The sequence below is a fragment of the Erinaceus europaeus genome, chromosome 13 (genome assembly GCF_950295315.1).
Source record: "Erinaceus europaeus chromosome 13, mEriEur2.1, whole genome shotgun sequence".
Lineage (NCBI taxonomy): Eukaryota > Metazoa > Chordata > Mammalia > Eulipotyphla > Erinaceidae > Erinaceus > Erinaceus europaeus.
This window is the reverse complement of record NC_080174.1, coordinates 12,973,992-12,991,195: the sequence shown is the minus strand read 5'-3', so window position 1 is coordinate 12,991,195 and position 17,204 is coordinate 12,973,992. Positions and strand designations below refer to the sequence as shown.

Sequence of the window (17,204 nt, the reverse complement as noted above, 5' to 3'; positions counted from 1 at the left end):
TTGACAAAGACAGGAAAAAAAAAATGGACGCGGTTAACTATATGTGGAGAGAATGAGAAGTAAAGAGAATTTGAGATAAATTTGCCAAGGAGGTGCCTCTCTCACAAGGGAGAATGAGTTGACTTTGTTCATAGCTGAAGTTCAGACCAGATTGGCACCCCCTCAGGGTGGTCCCAGGTAGTTTACTGGTTGTCCAGGATCAGACTCCAGTAGTTGTGATGAAATGCAAGCTTCTGTAATTCCATCTGGGGGACTTATGAGATGGTCACAAGGAAGGTGAATGGTTTGTGTTATTAGAATGACTTTAAAATCCTGTCACAGAGCCAAATGCTCGGGATTAAATTCAATAGCACTAAGTGAGCCAACTGGGAGGCATGTCGAGTTCCTAGCTTCCTTCTATTCTGATAATTAAAAATAATAACTAAGACACTTGATATTTTACTACCTTTCAGCCACCAAGTTGCAGGAGCTATTATGATTTCATCCTGACCTCCCTGGGCAGATGACCACCAATGTGTCCTGGAACCTCACCTCCCCAGAGCTGTACCCCTCTAGAGAAAGACAGAAACAGGCTGGGAGAATGAATTGACTTACCAACATTCATGTTCAGCAGAGAAGAAATTACAGAGGCCAGTACTCCCACCTTCTGCATCCCTAAAATAATTTTGATTCATATTCCCAGAGGCATAAAGAATAGGGAAGTTTCTAATGGAGGGGATGAGACACGGAACTCTGGTGGTGGGAACTGTATAGCATTGTACCCCTGTTATCTTACAATTTTGTTAATCATTATTAAACCGATCGCTACTAAAAAAATAACTAAGAGGGAACTGGGATAAAGTTTTGTAAAAGCAAACTCCTGCTAAGTGTCCCCACTTGTTCTTGGGGACACAGAAAGGGTCAAGGGTTCATTTCTTTTGTGACTTTATCCTAAGTAGACTTGTCTTATCTGAGCTTTTGTACTGTAGTATTTGTGAATTCTTCGCTCAGTAATTTTAATTCCTTTGAGGTAGAAAATCTGGTCTCATACTGAGTAAGTGGCTTTTAAGCCTGGGAATGTTTAGAGTTAAATATGGGAATGATGAAACAAATCAAACCCACAATACTGACACTTTCAAGTTCAGTTTGGAAATCTCCATGTGCATGTTTCTTACTTAAGTGACTTAAATATTTTTCAAAATGTATAGCTACAATTTAAAATGCAAAACTGATCTTAAGTTTATGATTTTAACTTGAGAGTTAAAAAAAAAGATTTTACCTGGTTCATTAATAGTATTTGGATGAAGTCATTACTTTTATAAGTTTAATTTACCCTATTTAGAAGGAAAGCTTAAGAGCAAGGGCAGTGGTGCACCCTGTTGAGTGCTCACAGTACAGTGTACAAGGACCCAAGTTCAAGGGCCCGATCTCCACCTGTAGGGGGAAGTTTCACAGATGGTGTTACAGTGTTGCAGATGTCTCTCTTTCTCATACTCTCTATCTTCCTCTGCTACTCTGAATTTCTCTCTGTCCTATTGAGGGGGGAAAAAAAAAGAAAGGAAAAGAAAAGAAGAGAGAAGTAGAGAAGTTCAAATATAGGAAAACATTTTTTTTTTTTTTACAGAATTGACTATAAATTTTCTAGGACAATTGTCTAAAGTAATAAAGCAGAAAATCAAATATAAGTATATCATGAATTTTTTTTTAAAAAGCGCTTCAGAGAACTTTAATAAATGCTCATAAATAAGACTAAGGAGATTTGACTTCTTCGACTTGAGTTAATCAAACATTAATCAAATTCATCACTCTTCCCTAAGTATCTCATTTTATTTTGTTTGAACTTACTGATTTACAAATATAATAACAAACTGTATACTTCAGGGCAGATTGTTTTGGCAGAAAGTAAGAAACAAAAATAAGACAGTGGCTTAAGGAAATGGGATGGGAAGGACAGTTTTTCTTCATCATGACTCATTTGGACAAAGGTTCACCAATGGAATGAAATCAGGGCCAAAAGCTCAGTGGTTCCCTTGGATTTCGCTTGTGACCACAGGATGAAGCTATTGCTTTGCCCACCACAACCAAATAGAGTCCATGAAACAGGACAAGCATTTACTACATGGGGAAATCCATTAAATATATGCAAAAATCTCCATCCATTGCATAGATATGGAGAATGCCAGCTGGAATGGGACCCAGCAATCAGTGCTTTTACTAAGTGTTCCTCTAGCAGGCCTTCCCAGGACTTTGCCATATGTATAGGCCCTGGGTCGGGTGGATGGAGGTAAATAGTTAATTTTACTCATAGAAAAAATTTTAAAATATTTTATTTATTTATTCCCTTTTGTTGCCCTTTTTTATTGTTGTAGTTGTTGTTGTTGATGTCATCACTGTTGGATAGGACAGAAAGAAATGGAGAGAGGAGGGGAAGACAGAGAGGGGAGAGAGAAAGACAGACATCTGCAGACCTGCTTCACCGCCTGTGAAGCGACTGCCCTGCAGGTGGGGAGCCGGGGGCTTGAACTGGGATCCTTATGCCGGTCCTTGCGCTTTGCGCCACGTGCACTTAATCCGCTGTGATACCCCCTGACTCCCTTTAGAATTTTTTTTTTAAGAACTGGAGCTACTCTGCCCTAATCCAACTTTCTAGCCTTTTTCTCTACTCTGACACCATTTTCTCAGACAATATTTTAGCCAACTTCATGTTAGCTATCAGACTCAAAACAAAAACTACCACAGTCATGGGCCCCTAGAAACATGCCTAAAATGGACGAGCTTCCTTCCACCCTAAGATCCCTCATCTCATCTGCTTTGTTCCTTCTTTTTGCTTCCTGTTCATTAACCATTTTGTCTCACTTTTTATCCTGCCACCTTCCAGGCACCAAATTGCAGACATTATCATGATTCCATCCTGACTTTTCTGGGCAGACAACAACACCAAGGTGTCCTGGAACCTCGCTTCTCCAGAGCAATTATGCCCTTAAAAGGAGGGGGGGTGGTCACATACAAATGTAGACAGATAGTTGTAGGGATGACAGTTAACCCATGCCTGCAACCTTAGGAGAACTGCTATGTTTGCAGTGGAAAGACTGGAGATTCAAAACTGGTGGTGGGAACAGTATGCAATTACACCCCTGTTGACATGTAATTTTGTAAATCACTAATATATATATTTTCAAAGAATAAGTATTCCAGGTGGTTCTGCTGGCCAGGCAAGTCTGGAGAGCCTGGGATATACTCTTGAATTAAGTCCTCTGTCCCAAGACTTGTATCTGTCGTCTACCAGTGTCTCTTTGGTTTAAGCCTCCGACCTTGACCCATTCCCAAAGATGCAAATGTTCACACCCAGCTGCTCTCTATGCATCTCCACTTACATGTCCATTAGGCATTTCACCATTGTATATGGAGAATCATACTACTGTGATGTTTCCACACTTTACCTGAGTCCCAGGTGAGAGTTCATTGCTTCTTCTACTTTGTCAGGGAAGTGATCCCAAATGACTCCTACTCCATAGCCACACCTCCGGAAGTCTGTGTTCATTCTTTATCTTGTGCTTATGTTGGAGAGTTTCTTTAGGGTGTATACCAACGTATAGTATTGGTGAGTCAAAGGACACTCGTGTTTGAAGTTTCCCATATAATTCCAATTTGTTCTCGGGTTCTAACTCATATAAATATTAACTCTTTTACTGAGAAACTGTCCTGACCAGTTTGCAAACTTGACAACATCTTCTCAAACATGTTTCCTCTATGTCTTCAATGCCCATAACAGTGACTGTTACATGAATATTTCTCCAATGACTGAAAAAATAGAAACTATAAGGGGTTGCAAAATTATGTAGTGACAGAGCTGGGATTAGAGTCTGTCTGCTGACTCCCTAAAATCTCAAATCCAAAGTTCCTATGCCCCCAGTTGGGGGGGGGGGGGGCACTGTGTCTCAGATGGGAATTGAAGTTGCAGAGGATGCTTCAGAAAGTGAGAACTTGAGCCTACAATATAGCAACAGGGCCGCTGGGGTAATAGTGTAGAGCACTAATAGGTGACCTGGCTCAGGGGCATCCCAGCAGAGGGAAGGAAGAGGAAGGAGCAAAACCAATGCTCGGGGGAGGAGGATTCTAAGCCCTCAGCTCACAAAGAGGTGTGTGTGTGTCAGGATTATCATTGGGGCTCAGTGCCCACACTATGAATTCACTGCTCCTGGCAGCCATTTTTTTCTTTTTTTTTTTCTTTTCTCTATTTTTTTAATTCAATAGGACAGAGAGAAATTGAAAGAGAATGGAGAAAGAGAGACACCTGCAGACTTGCTTTACCACTAGTGAAGCATTTCCCTGCTTGTGAAGAGTGGGCATTCAAACCTAGATCTCTGAGCATGGTAACATGCACTTAACCAGGTATGCTGCCACCACCTGGCTCCAATAGTCTTGTTTTTTATGCCTGACACAACATGTACTCACTGAGTTTATGAACTAAATGTGGATCCCTGAGGTCTTTCATTTGCCTTGATCATGTCAGAGCAGCCCTCATTCAAGCACTGAGCTCAGAGCTGGTATCTGGAGAAACAGTGGTTCTGAGGTTACTTTGTTGTTGCTCACATTCATGATTGCCTCTGATTTTTTCCTGAACAGTGACCCTTAACATAGCCATTCTTACTTGTGACAAAGTAGCTTTAGCTATTTAGTACTCTACTATCTAAGTCACAGGGCCAACAGTCACTAAAAGGAAAAGAAGGAACGTCAAAGACCACTTTTCTGTCCTACAGCTCTCCCCCATGAGGGACAGCCAGGGGGCCCACTTTGAGCTGAGACAAAGAACCCCAGAGGGACAGCTGGGCAGGGGGCAGAGTCTTGAAATCCTTTAGCTTGAAGTCTTGAAGTTTATGTTGATTCTGGCCTTTGTCTCGGGTAGATTTGCATTTGGTTTCCAGCCCACACTGTCCTGGATCCAGCCTAGAATGTATAAATCACTTAGCAAGCAAGCAAATAGCAGGGCTACCACAGGGGTGGAAAGTAAAACCCCCAGAGTGGGGTTGAAGAAGGGCAACTGGAGAGAAAGGAGGGGAAAGGAGGGAAGAAGGGGCTGGGAGGGAAGAAGGGATTGGAGGTCAAGAGAAAAATTAACAGAGGTGGAGATAGCTTTTGAGCTGGTCCTTCTGAAGCCTAGTCTGTCCTCAATCAAGTAGGTCAGCCTCTTCTTTGAGCCACTAGGAGTCCTCTCCTGTTACCAGTCACCCTCTTCCTGTCTCAGACTCCCCACTCTCCAAGAGCAGGGCCCTCATCCAGCTCAGCTTCTCTTCCATCAGTACCTGGTCCAAGGATGCCCTGTGCTTGGTCCCAGGTAAGTATTGACCAAGAGGAGTCACAGGACAGGGAATTCCAGTAGTGTACACTACAGGATGGCTGGGAGGCCACACCAAAACCTCTTCTACATTTTTTAGTGGGAAGCTCTTGGAACAAAAACAGAGTCTATATCTCTCAGATTTAATGGCTACCTAAACCAGCTGTAACAAGGCTCCCATACCTGTGGGCAGAATGGGGTTACATGTTCCGAGGGTGAATGGTAGGATGGAATTAAACCAAGTGCAGCCTCTTCACTCTCAGCCACTCAGTTTATAATTTACCTTGTGACCATCAACTGGGAGCGCTGAGCTAAAGGCATATTTCTGTGCATTTTTTAATTGAGAAAGGAATCAAAATGCAATTTATTCCCCCCCACTAGGGTTATTACTGGGGTGGGGCTTAGTGTCTGCAGGACAAATCCACTGATCCTGATAGCCATTTGTTTTCCTCTTTCTCTTTCTTTGATAGGACAGACAAATTGAGAAGGGATGCATATGGAAAGGGTCAGGAAAAGAGAGACACCTGTAGCACTGCTTCACCACTCATAAAACTCCCCACAGGTGGGAAGAGGGACTGGAACCCAAATTCTTTTCTTTAATTTTTTAATTTTTTATTTTTTAATTTTTTAATTTTTTATTTATTTTATTTATTCCCTTTTGTTGCCCTTGTTGTTTTATTGTTGTAGTTATTATTAATGTCGTTGTTGTTGGATAGGACAGAGAGAAATGGAGAGAGGAAGGGAAGACAGAGAGGGGGAGAGAAAGATAGACACCTGCAGACCGCTTCACCGCCTGTGAAGGGACCTGCCTGCAGGTGGGGACCCGGGGGCTCAAACCGGGATCCTGACGCCGGTCCTTGAGCTTAGCGCCACATGCGCTTAACCCACTGCGCTACAGCCCGACTCCCTCTTTTCTTTAATTTTTTATCATCTTTATTTATTGGATGGAGACAGCCAGATATCAAGAGAGGAGGGGAAAATAGAGAGGAAGAGAGACAGAGAGACACCTGTAGACCTGTTTCACCACTTGTGAAGCTTTCCCCTTGCAGGTGGGGACCAGGGGCTTGAACCCAGGTCCTTGTACTTTGTAACATGTGCGCTCAACCAGGTGCGCCACCACCCAGCCCCTGAACCTAAATTCCTATGCACGGGAATGAGTGCTATCATCTGGGTCCGCCAATGCCTGGCCATTGAAGATGCCATTTCTCTTTGTTATTATTATTTGCTTTTTTGTTGGTCACTTAATATTGATTTACAGAACTCTAAGATATGGTTCCCACCACCCGAGCTCTGTGTTCCCATCCCCTCCATTGTAACCTGCAATGGTTCACTCCAGGTCACTGACACGGGCTAATTCTATAGCGATGTATCTATGTCTATGTAAATATATGTGTGTATAGACTCCCATTTTTCTTTTTTTAACAGATAAAAAGTTTTCAAGTGATTCTTTTCTATATGTATATTATTTCATAATTTATTGTTTATTTTGAAGAGAGAGAGAGATATCGGACCACTGCTCACCTCTAGCTTATGGTGCCCCAGGGAACTGAACTGGGAACATTAGAGCCTCAGGTATGAAAGACCTCTCTTGTGCTGGTGCTTTACCCCATATTTTATTTTTTTTCTTTTTCAAAAAAAATTTTTATATTTATTTATTTATTTATTTATTTTCCCTTTTGTTGCCCTTGTTTCACATTGTTGTGGTTATTGATGTCGTTGTTGTTGGATAGGACAGAGAGAAATGGAGAGAGGAGGGGAAGACAGAGAGGGGGAGAGAAAGACACCTGCAGACCTGCTTCACCACTTGTGAAGCGACTTCCCTGCAGGTGGGAAGGTGGGGTCTCAAACTGGGATCCTTACACCGGTCCTTGCGCTTTGCACCACATGCGCTTAACCTGCTGCGCCACCGCCCGACTCCCTTATTTATTTATTTTAAAATATTATTTTACAAAATTATAAGATAGCAGGGGTATAATTCCAGTTTCTATCACCAGAGTTCTGTGTCCCCACTCCCCTCCATTGGCTACTGCAATAGTGTTCCCAAGTATAAATATATATATATATAAATATATATAAATAAATAAATATATATATATATGCATATCTCCCCAACGGTCCTGCCTTCACTTCCTTTCTAAATCATCCTTGCTACTTCCAGGTGTTTTTCTTTTCTCCCCTCTTCTCTTTCAGATAAGAGAAATAGTACCTGGCTCCCTCGGGTGTTTTCCAGATTCACTTCCCTTTCATTAATGGTATAAAAATGAGATTCCTGCTGACAAATGCTCCAGAACCTGGCGGAATGGGGGCAACCTGTGATTTCTATGCCCTCTCATGCTCTTGAAAAGCAGGCGCATCATTCATGTGGCTACAGCCTCAGAGAGGTACTAGAGAGAGAGTGGGCAAAGACGGCCATTGTGGGCAAGTGGGTAGAGGGCATTTCAAGAGATCATTTACTTCCAGGTGGTGGAAGAGCTGTGACACCGAAGATCTCGAGGTGATGGCAGTCCCCTCCCTTACTGCTGGGGGGGGGCGCTTATCACCTGGAGGGAGGTGGGGAAATAGGTGGCCTGCCACAGCCAGAGACATGCCTGAGACAGAAGGAAAAGGAAAAACACTTTGATGCTGCCTTTCTCCCATCCTCCAACTGCTTCCCATGAGCTTAGCTTGACTTCTTTGCTCTCTCTCTCTCCCATCTTCTATCCCTGATTTTGCCTTAAATCAGTATTATTTTTTGCCTATTTATTGATCTATCTAAAAGGTAAAATAGCATACTTGGAATTTAAAAATAAGGGGTGGGGCAGTGGCACACCCAACAAAGTACAAACTTACCAGGTATAAGGACCAGGGTTCAAGCCCCTGGTCCTCACCAGTAGGGTAGAAACTTCATGAGTGGTGAATCAGTGCTGCAGGCCTCTCTCTCTCTCCCTCCCTCCCTCCTTACCTTTCTCTCCCTCCTTCCCTTTCTCTTTCTTTCCTTCCTTTATCTCATATTTCTCTATTTCTATTAAACAAACAAACAAAAGAAAAAAAGAAAGAGAGAAAGGAAATGGCCACTGGGAGTAGTGGATTTATCATGTAGGCACTAAGCCCTGGTGCCAATAAAAAAAAAAAATAGCATACAAATCAATAAAAAATTGAAAAGTAAAAATTCTAGTGACATTGAGATTAGAGTGGACTTTTCCCTTCTTTTCCCAGTCATTTCCCTTCTTTACTTTGTAGTAAAGAAGGGAAATGACTCATGCAAACCCCAGACAAATAGTTCTGTCTTACTCAAAGAGGGGTGGTTAGGAGCATGTACCCTAGAATCTGGAACCTTCATCCAAGTTTAACTGCCACTCCCTAACCCTCCTGATCTTTTCTAAGTATCTAACACCCCCTCCCTATTAACTGAGTGTTTGTGGAAAAGGGAACCATCAGAGTAGTTTCAACCTCAAAGAATTTTATTATGGAGTTCACACAATTAAAAAAAAAAAAAACTTTGGGTCAGTACGTGGATACTAGTGTGACTCTGAGCTCAAGAAGACTCTTATGTAGTCCTGTGGTCCACTAGGGTCTGCAGGTAAAATTCTAGAAAGTAGAAAACCTGTCGTAGCAATCCTGCTCCTGTGGAAATATTTGGACTGAGAGACCAAATATCACCTATGTTCAGCCAGCCTCTAATCAAACACACTTTACTTCCACCAGTGGGAGTTGAGGGTTGCCCTGGAATCCACCCAAATATCATCTGGATGGGATCCAACTGAACCAGCAGTCCTTCCGGAGGAAAGATGAAATAAGCCCCTCTTTCGTCTGACTACGGCATTTCAAAGCCTGGCAAGCTCAGCTGTCGCCCCGGCACAAAGTAGGGTTAATGTGCTGCACCTGCAGAATTAGGCCCTGGCTGGGGCTTATGATGTAGTCAGCCAGTCGCAGCCCAGAGAGCCTGGTGGGCCCCGAGCACAGCCCTGTGCAACTAACTGGGTTACAGCTTAGAAGATTCCTCCAAAGTCAAGGACTCCAGGAATTGGGTTCTCAAATGTGCATCTGCTCTGATTTCTTTCTTTTTTCTTTTTTTTTTTAAATATTTATTTATTTATTATTGGACAGAGTAATCAAGAGGGAAGAGGAAGAAACAGAGACACCTATAATACTACTTCACTGCTCGTGAAGTGTTCCCCTTGCTAGTGGGGACTGGAAACTAGGGGCTTGAACCTGGGTCCTTGCACATTGTAAGATGTGTGCCCAACCAGGTGTTCCACTGCCCCGCTTGCCTTGCCTGTGTTTCCATCTGTATTTCTTTTTCTTTTTTATTTGTAAAATGGAAATATTAACAAGACTATAGGATAAGAGGGGTATATTTCCACACAATTCCCACCCCCAGAACTCTGTATCCAATCCCCTCTCTCCTTTGATAGCTTCCCTGTTCTTTATCCCTCTGGGAGTATGGACCCAGGGTCATTATGGGGGGCAGAAGGTGGAAGGTCTGGCTTCTGTCATTGCTTCCCTGCTGAACATGGGCGTTGACAGGTCGATCCATACTCCCAGCCTGTCTCTCTCTTTCCCTAGTGGGGTGGGGCTCTGGGGAAGCAGAGCTCCAGGACACATTGGTGGGGTCATCTGCCCAGGGAAGTCTGGTTGGCATCATGGTAGCATCTGGAACCTGGTGGCTGAATAAGACTTAAGATATAAAGCAAAACAAATTGTTGACTAATCATTAACCTAAAGGCGAGAATATTGCAGATGAAGATTTGGGGTCTCTGTTTTTGTTTTGTTTTGGTTTTTGGTTTTTGGTTTTTGGTTTTTTTTGGAAATAGGAGAGAAAGAACCAGCCATCTGGTACATGTGCTGCCAGGGATCAAACACAGGACCTCATGCTTGAGAGCCTAGTGCCTTAGCCACTGTGCCACCTCCGGGACCACTCTGTTTTAGAAAAGACTGAAATTACTGCAGCCTGGAATGTTCCTAGCTGTGACCACAGAATGCGAGCTCAGACCTACAGGGATGCAGAGGTCACATAGGCTCCTGTGCTGACTATGGGCCCCAAATCAAATCAAGGGGTTTACAGTTAACAATAGTTAGATACTTTCCCCATATGTGGGAGCTACTCTCTTCCCTTATTCAGCTTCCTAGTCTTTTCTCCAACTACAGTAACTTGGGTCCACCTGCCTATTAGATGTCAGGCTCAGGCAAAAATTAGTAAAGTCATGGACCCCTTGGAATATACCTAAAATAGGCCTACTGGTTTTTTCCAGTAAAAAACAGAGAACCCAAATCATCAACTGATTTCTTTAAGTTTTGAGCAGAGACAGACAGACATTGATAGGGGAGGTGGAGACAGGGAAAAAAAGAGAGAGAGACATTTAAAGCACTGCTTCATTGCTTATCAAGCCCCGCCCCCGTGCCTCAGGTGGGGATCCCTCAAATTTCTTTATGATCTTTCTTCTTGACTTTCTAAAGTTATAATCTAAATGTCTGAAAAAATTAAGCTAGTGACACTGTGTTCAATGGTCTTTAAATCAACATATTTAACATTTAAAACAAAGATATGACTAGAGCAAAAGAAAAAGAAAAAAAAAGCAAATTTTAAAGCTATGATAGAGAATATGTCAAAGATAGGGGACACCCCCTTCCAACACATCAGCAGTTCTGTTTAGGATTAAAACAAAGCCCAGAGTAACTTTGATCACAAATGGTGTACCTAAAAGCTAGTGGACTTCGGACTCTCAGGGAGATGTTTCAATGTAGTGAAATCAACACTTCTGCATTTCCCTTAATTAAGGTCTAAGGGAGTGACGTGACTGAACTTAAGCCAATTTTCACCCATGAATGGATTTTTTTTTTCCCATGCTGAAAGTAGACTCAAGAGTTTCCTAGCTTAGAGGCAGAAACTAAACCAAAGCCGGCATGAACTCCAGGGGTGACCTGGGAAGGGGAAATTGTGGGGGAGTGCTGCAGAGAAAACAAAGCTTAACAGAGACAGATGTTCACTCATTAAAATTAATGTGGGACATGAAATCTAAAGTCAATAGGTGGCAGACTGAATTCTTGGAAACTTCGTCTTCTAGTTTACATGTCCAATTCCAGACTCAGTGTAATTCAAATATGTGTCCATGTGTGAATTTGCTCTTTCTTGTTTTTAATATGTCTGCTTTCAATAACATTTTTAACACAGCTGGCATGATTGAAATGTTTTTGAGAGAGAGGAAGAGAAAGGCAGCAAGGAAGGTGACTTCTACTAAGACGCATTCCATCTCTCACCACTCTGAGTGCAAATATTATAAAGCTTGAGATAACTGCATTGCATTGTTACCACACCATCAGCGTTCCTTAGGGCAGAAAGGCTTGCATAAAGAATACACTTCGCTAAGCAATTACAGAAGCCAGAACTCCTGCCTTCTGCTCCCCAAAAAGAATTTTGGCCCATACCCTTGGTGGATGGGGTTTAGGGGAAGATGATCAGACCTGGACCCCAATTCCATCGAGACCAGAAACATCTGTTACCAGGAATCTTTGTTTTTATGCCGTCACTGAGGAGGAAGCAAATCTGCAAAACAGAAGAGGGAGTCAGGCACTATTTCGCTTATCTGAGAGAGAAGAGGAACAAAGGAAGGACACTTGGAAGTAGTTACAGGTGTAGGCGTGACTTAGAAAGGAAGTGAAGGCAGGACTGTAGGGAGGAAAAAACGGACAAAATTTATAGACATAGACATATAGATATAGATATATAGTCAATCCATATCTGTGACCTTGAGAGAACTATTGCAGCTCCTGATGAGGGGGATAGGGACATAGAACTCTGGTGGATGGGGCCGGGCGGGAGCACAGTGGGTTAAGCGCACATGGCGCAAAGTGCAAGGACCCGCACAGGGATCCCAGTTGGAGCCCCCGGTTCCCCACCTGCAGGGGGGTCGCTTCACAAATGGTAAAGCAGGTCTGCAGGTGTCTATCTTTCTCTCCCCCTCTCTGTCTTCCCCTCCTCTCTCCATTTCTCTCTGTCCTATCCAACAAAGATAACAATAACAACAACAATAATAACCACAACAATCATAAACAACAAGGGCAACAAAAGGAGAAAAATGGCCTCCAGGAGCAGTGGATTCGTAGTGCAGTCACCGAGCCCCAGCAATAACCCTGGAGGCACAATAAATAAATAAATAAATAAATAAATAAATAAATAAATAAATAAATAAAAAAAACTCTGGTGGTAGCAAAGATGTGAACTTATACCCCTATTTTCTTATGATTTCGTAAATCACTAATAAAAGATAATCAAGTTAGTTAAAATTTAAGAAGAATACTCTTCACCATGTAAAACTGCAGTCTGCCTAGTCAGTTTTACTATGACACAGGCAAGCTATTTGTAGACAAAACCATAGATCATAGTCATAGAGATAAATGATTAACTTTGAAATGATGAATTATATTAAAGCATTAAAACAATACCAAGCCTTACATACAAATAGATATTGTTTGAAATGTCATTTTCCTCTTTATGAGCCATATTTCTATGATTTATTATATAAAGTCAACTGGGCTATATGCCAACCAATTACCAGAAGATCTATCCTTTCAAAGTCAAGGTCAAAAAGGAGAGATTCTGACAGCTTCCTGGATTTTCTCTACCTAATGAAGGGTGTGCAATGTTCACTGTGTTGTATTGGAAATGACTAATTTAAGAATTGAAGGCTAACAGTGAGGGGTTCTTCATCCTAACTGTCTATTCAAAAGTGTATACAGATCAGACTTCTTGACCCCATAGTAGGGAGGCAGAATCTTTTGGCTACAGAAAAACAGCCTTTGATAGATCAGACACTGTCAGCTACTCTGAGTGGTCAGAGTTTCCCATTCCTAAGGTCAGAAGACAACTTGGGTCCTTCCACATTGAGCAAATAATAACCCAGCCTAGCCCTACAGTTTATCATAAGAATGAGGTGCGATCACTGAAATTTTGAAGTTGTGAAGCACCACGTATAGGCGAGATGTAGCAATCACGGTGAAAATAGAAACATTGGAGACTCAATGCAAACGTCTTAATTCCAAAAATTACTCCCAAGTATATCCTTATAAAACAGCTTGTTCTGGGTTTCTGTTGTGAAAGGCAGCAACTGAAATAAACAGACACTGTAAAGTCAAATTTGTCCTTTCAAAGTCATAAGGTCAAAAAGGAGAGACTTGTACAGCTCCCTGGCATTCTTCTACATAATGAAGAATGTGCAGGGTTCATTGTGTCCTACTGGAAATAGGGCCAGGAGCTAGCTCACCTCACAGAGCACATACCTTTCTTTGTGTGAGTCCCTGGGATCAAGTCTTACTACCACATGGGAGCATTACGGAGAATCCCAGGGAATTCTGTGGATGCCAGAGTGTGTTACATTTCTCCTCTATCTTTTTATTCCTCTTTATCCTCTAACTTTCCCTCTAAGAAACAATGAATGAAAACACTCTTGAAAAAGTGGGATAAAAATAATTCCATCACAGGCATCGATAGATAGCATAATGGTTATGCAAAGAGACTTTCATGCCTAAGGCTCCAAAATCCCGGGTTCAGTCCCAAGCACCACAATAAGCCAGAGCTGAGCAGTGCTCTGGTAAAAAATAAAATAGAATAAAATAAAATAAAATAATTCCATCATTTCTGAAAAATGCATGGTGATTAATCATTTCAATCATAACATAATTAAAGCAGTACTCTTCAAAAACCCATGTTTAATTCAAATGAATTTAACATGGGGCATTTTTTTTTTTGCCTACAGGATTATTGCTGGGACTTGGTGCCTGCACTACAAATTCACTGCTCCTGGAGGCCATTTTTTTCCCATGTTGTTGCCCTTGTTGCCATTGCTGTTTTTGGATACGACAGAGAGAGATCGAGAGCAGAGGGGAAGACAGAGAGGAAGAGAGAAAGATAGATACCTGCAGACCTGCTTCACTGTCTGTGAAGTGACGCGCAGATGGGGAACCTGGGGCTTGAACCAGGATCCTTACGCTGATCCTTATGCTGGTCCCTGTGCTTCATGCCATGTGTGCTTAACCAGCTGGGGGCGGGGGGCATAAATTGTTAAGTGAATTTTCCCCAAATATAAATGACTGGTATTTAAAAAGTGGAAGTCTGTAGTTCATCATCTAATAAAATATGGAAATGGAAAAAATAATTTAATATCTTCAGAATGGTTTGTGTGCCTTGGATTTGATCTTTCTGGCTCTGCTCTCAACAGCAAGCAGATACAGTCTTTTCATATATAACTATTTCACTCTAAAGGTGAAACTGAAAGGTATGTAAAGTTTATAACAAAAAAGTAGAACTGGCTCACTTGACAGGTGTTTGAATTTCTAAAAGCATCATAGAAAAACATTCTAAAGTCCTAACTCCTTTAGATATAGCAAAACCCTTGCTAAAGATCAAGAACAAACCTCAACAACCAAAGTCTTAAAGACATTTATTCGGAGACTATTTTATAAACAGGTAAAAAAAAAAAACATAATTAGATAATTTCCAGCACTAGTAAATTGCATAGGAATTTCAAAAATATCAAAATCAGAAAGTAAGGAGAGCTATGAGAGAGATTCAAGGGAGGCAACTAATAAAAAGATACAGTAGTCTAAATGTACTTAGCCTATAAATCTAAACATAGTTACTTATCTCGAGTACAAGCAAATATAGAGTATTTAGAGCATATAAGCTTCGAGATGAATATTAAAGAACTGGAAGACAAAGGTAGATATACTTTAAAAAACTTATAAAATTTTCCTGCTTCAAGTTTAGAACTTGTGTAAAGAAAATGAAAAATACCTCACAACCCTATTATTGCAAAAAAAATCTTTGCTAGGCATTTGTTTATCTGCTCCTAGTTGCCAATTTGTGGCATGATTTTAATAGTGCTCTGGCAAACGCTAGAAGAAGAATAGCGCTCTGATTTTTATGAGTTTATTTCCTAATGACATGGACCAGATCTCTAAATACTTTTGGATTTAATAGGAAGAATCAACAAACCAAAAAGGATGTTTGAACATCAAACCTTCTAGAAGAAACTGTGAATACTGTAGTCAATCTGGAATGGTTTTTATTCGGTTTTATTGACATCTGTTCAACTTGTAATGAAATGCAAACTCTGCTGACCTAGCTCCTTTATCGATGTCAAAGGAATATTCTCACATGTATGAAAATGTGCAGGTATCCATTGGATTGATTTCTTTGTTTTGTTTTCCAAAGCACCACTCAGCTCTGGTTAGGGTGGCATGAGAAATTGAATCTGGGATTTTTTGCATAATCATTCTACTATCTCCCCCTTCTCTGGATTGACTTTTATAAGATTATTTTAATAGCTTGAAAAAAAATGGAGGTGAGTATAGGCTACATAAAAATACACATGGATCTAGCTCTTGGAATTAGTGAACGTTTTTATATTTATATAAAAGAAAGAACAAAGAAGTGAATGTTCTAGACCTTGCTCCTCCCTACTTGACTTTGACTCATTCCTATTTTATTGCTTCCTTGGGAGTCACTTGTGAATGAAAAACATCAACAACCAGCTGAAATTTGCCAGTGTCTCTAATGGAGTGGTATGTTCAGTGATGCCTCCATCACTCTTTCATCTATCTTTCTAAATGAAAACTATCACTTCACACTTACCTGGCAGGGGGGATACCATGATCAGGAAGGTGCTTTTCCCAGGGCGAGGCTTATCCATTGCACTCCAGATGTGCTGACCCCTGAGACTTCCCCCAAATGTGGGACACTCGACTGCATAATCTGTGGTAGTGGGGGACTGCGTTCACGCTCTCCCCTGAAAAATAAATAAATAAATAAATAAATAAATAAATAAATAAATAAAAAGAAAACCATCACATCAGAACAAGTGTCATAGCATGAATGGTGATTGACTGACTTTAGATTGGACTTGACTGACTCAGTTCTTAACCTTGTGCCTTGTGCCCTTGTGTATGATTTCTTTAACTCCCCACTGTGCTGTGGGAGGTGCAGATCTGCCAACCTGGGCAGAGGCCTATCACTTCTGCACTGAGTCTTGAGGAGGTTGACCCCAAGGCCGACCTGGCCTAAAGGTGTGTCCCTCCTCTACTTTGTAGGCTGAGATGGCACCGAGCTCAGGGGCAAGGGAGCTGCCTCCTTACACAACATATCTTAAAAGGTTCCTGTTTCTCGTGTGTGACTGATATGTGACCTCCCCTTATAAGGCCATAACTTAGGTCCTTATGGGCTGGTAACTTGCCTTTGAGCCCCAGCTGGATATGAGAAGCAGGTGTTAGCTAAGAGCATGAATGAGGTGCACCTGGGGGTGATTAACATGGCGTGAGTGTCATGCGCTTTCCTCATTGGGTCCTACATACTTCCTCTATGTTCCTATTGGATGGTGATCAGTATATCTAACCCTGTGTATGAACACTAAATGAGCTGTCTCTCTGAAGCCCTCTTGGAGGCTGGCCCTTTCCTCCATGCCTCACCCTCACCGCTGGTTCCCTGTTCTCCGTGTTGCTGTGGTTTCTCTGCTGGCCGCAGGACACCCAGCAATACTGTGCCTCAGTTTTCTATCTTCAGAATGAGAATAATAATCGTGCCTGATTGGTTTGTTGTAAGGAAGAAAGGAGATATATAAAATACTTAGCACAAATGATGACACAGTGAAAAAATGGAATAAAAAAATCTGTTATGAGAATTTGAAAGGTAAAGGACATTCTAATGGGAAGTGAACTGAAAGTTATGCAGATGTCCACTAATGGTTTCCCCCCTTGATTGCAGTTTAATATAGCTACCTGGTGGAATTGTAACAAAATAAAAAGAATGTCTTTTGTGTTTGGCAAGTGATTCTATCAACATAGCTGTAAACTGACTTGAAAAGAAGAATTAGTTCACTCTGATTCAATAAAGATTATTAAAATGTTATTAGTACTTGCA

General features: G+C 41.5%; 1 non-coding gene across 1 annotated transcript; it reads left to right on the top strand.

Annotated features, from left to right (window-relative positions):
- Nucleotides 1-15,915: 15,915 nt before the first annotated feature.
- LOC132532597 (U1 spliceosomal RNA) lies at nt 15,916-16,080 on the top strand. Its single transcript, XR_009544532.1, has one exon. It is a non-coding gene; the product is annotated as a U1 spliceosomal RNA (small nuclear RNA).
- Nucleotides 16,081-17,204: the final 1,124 nt, after the last annotated feature.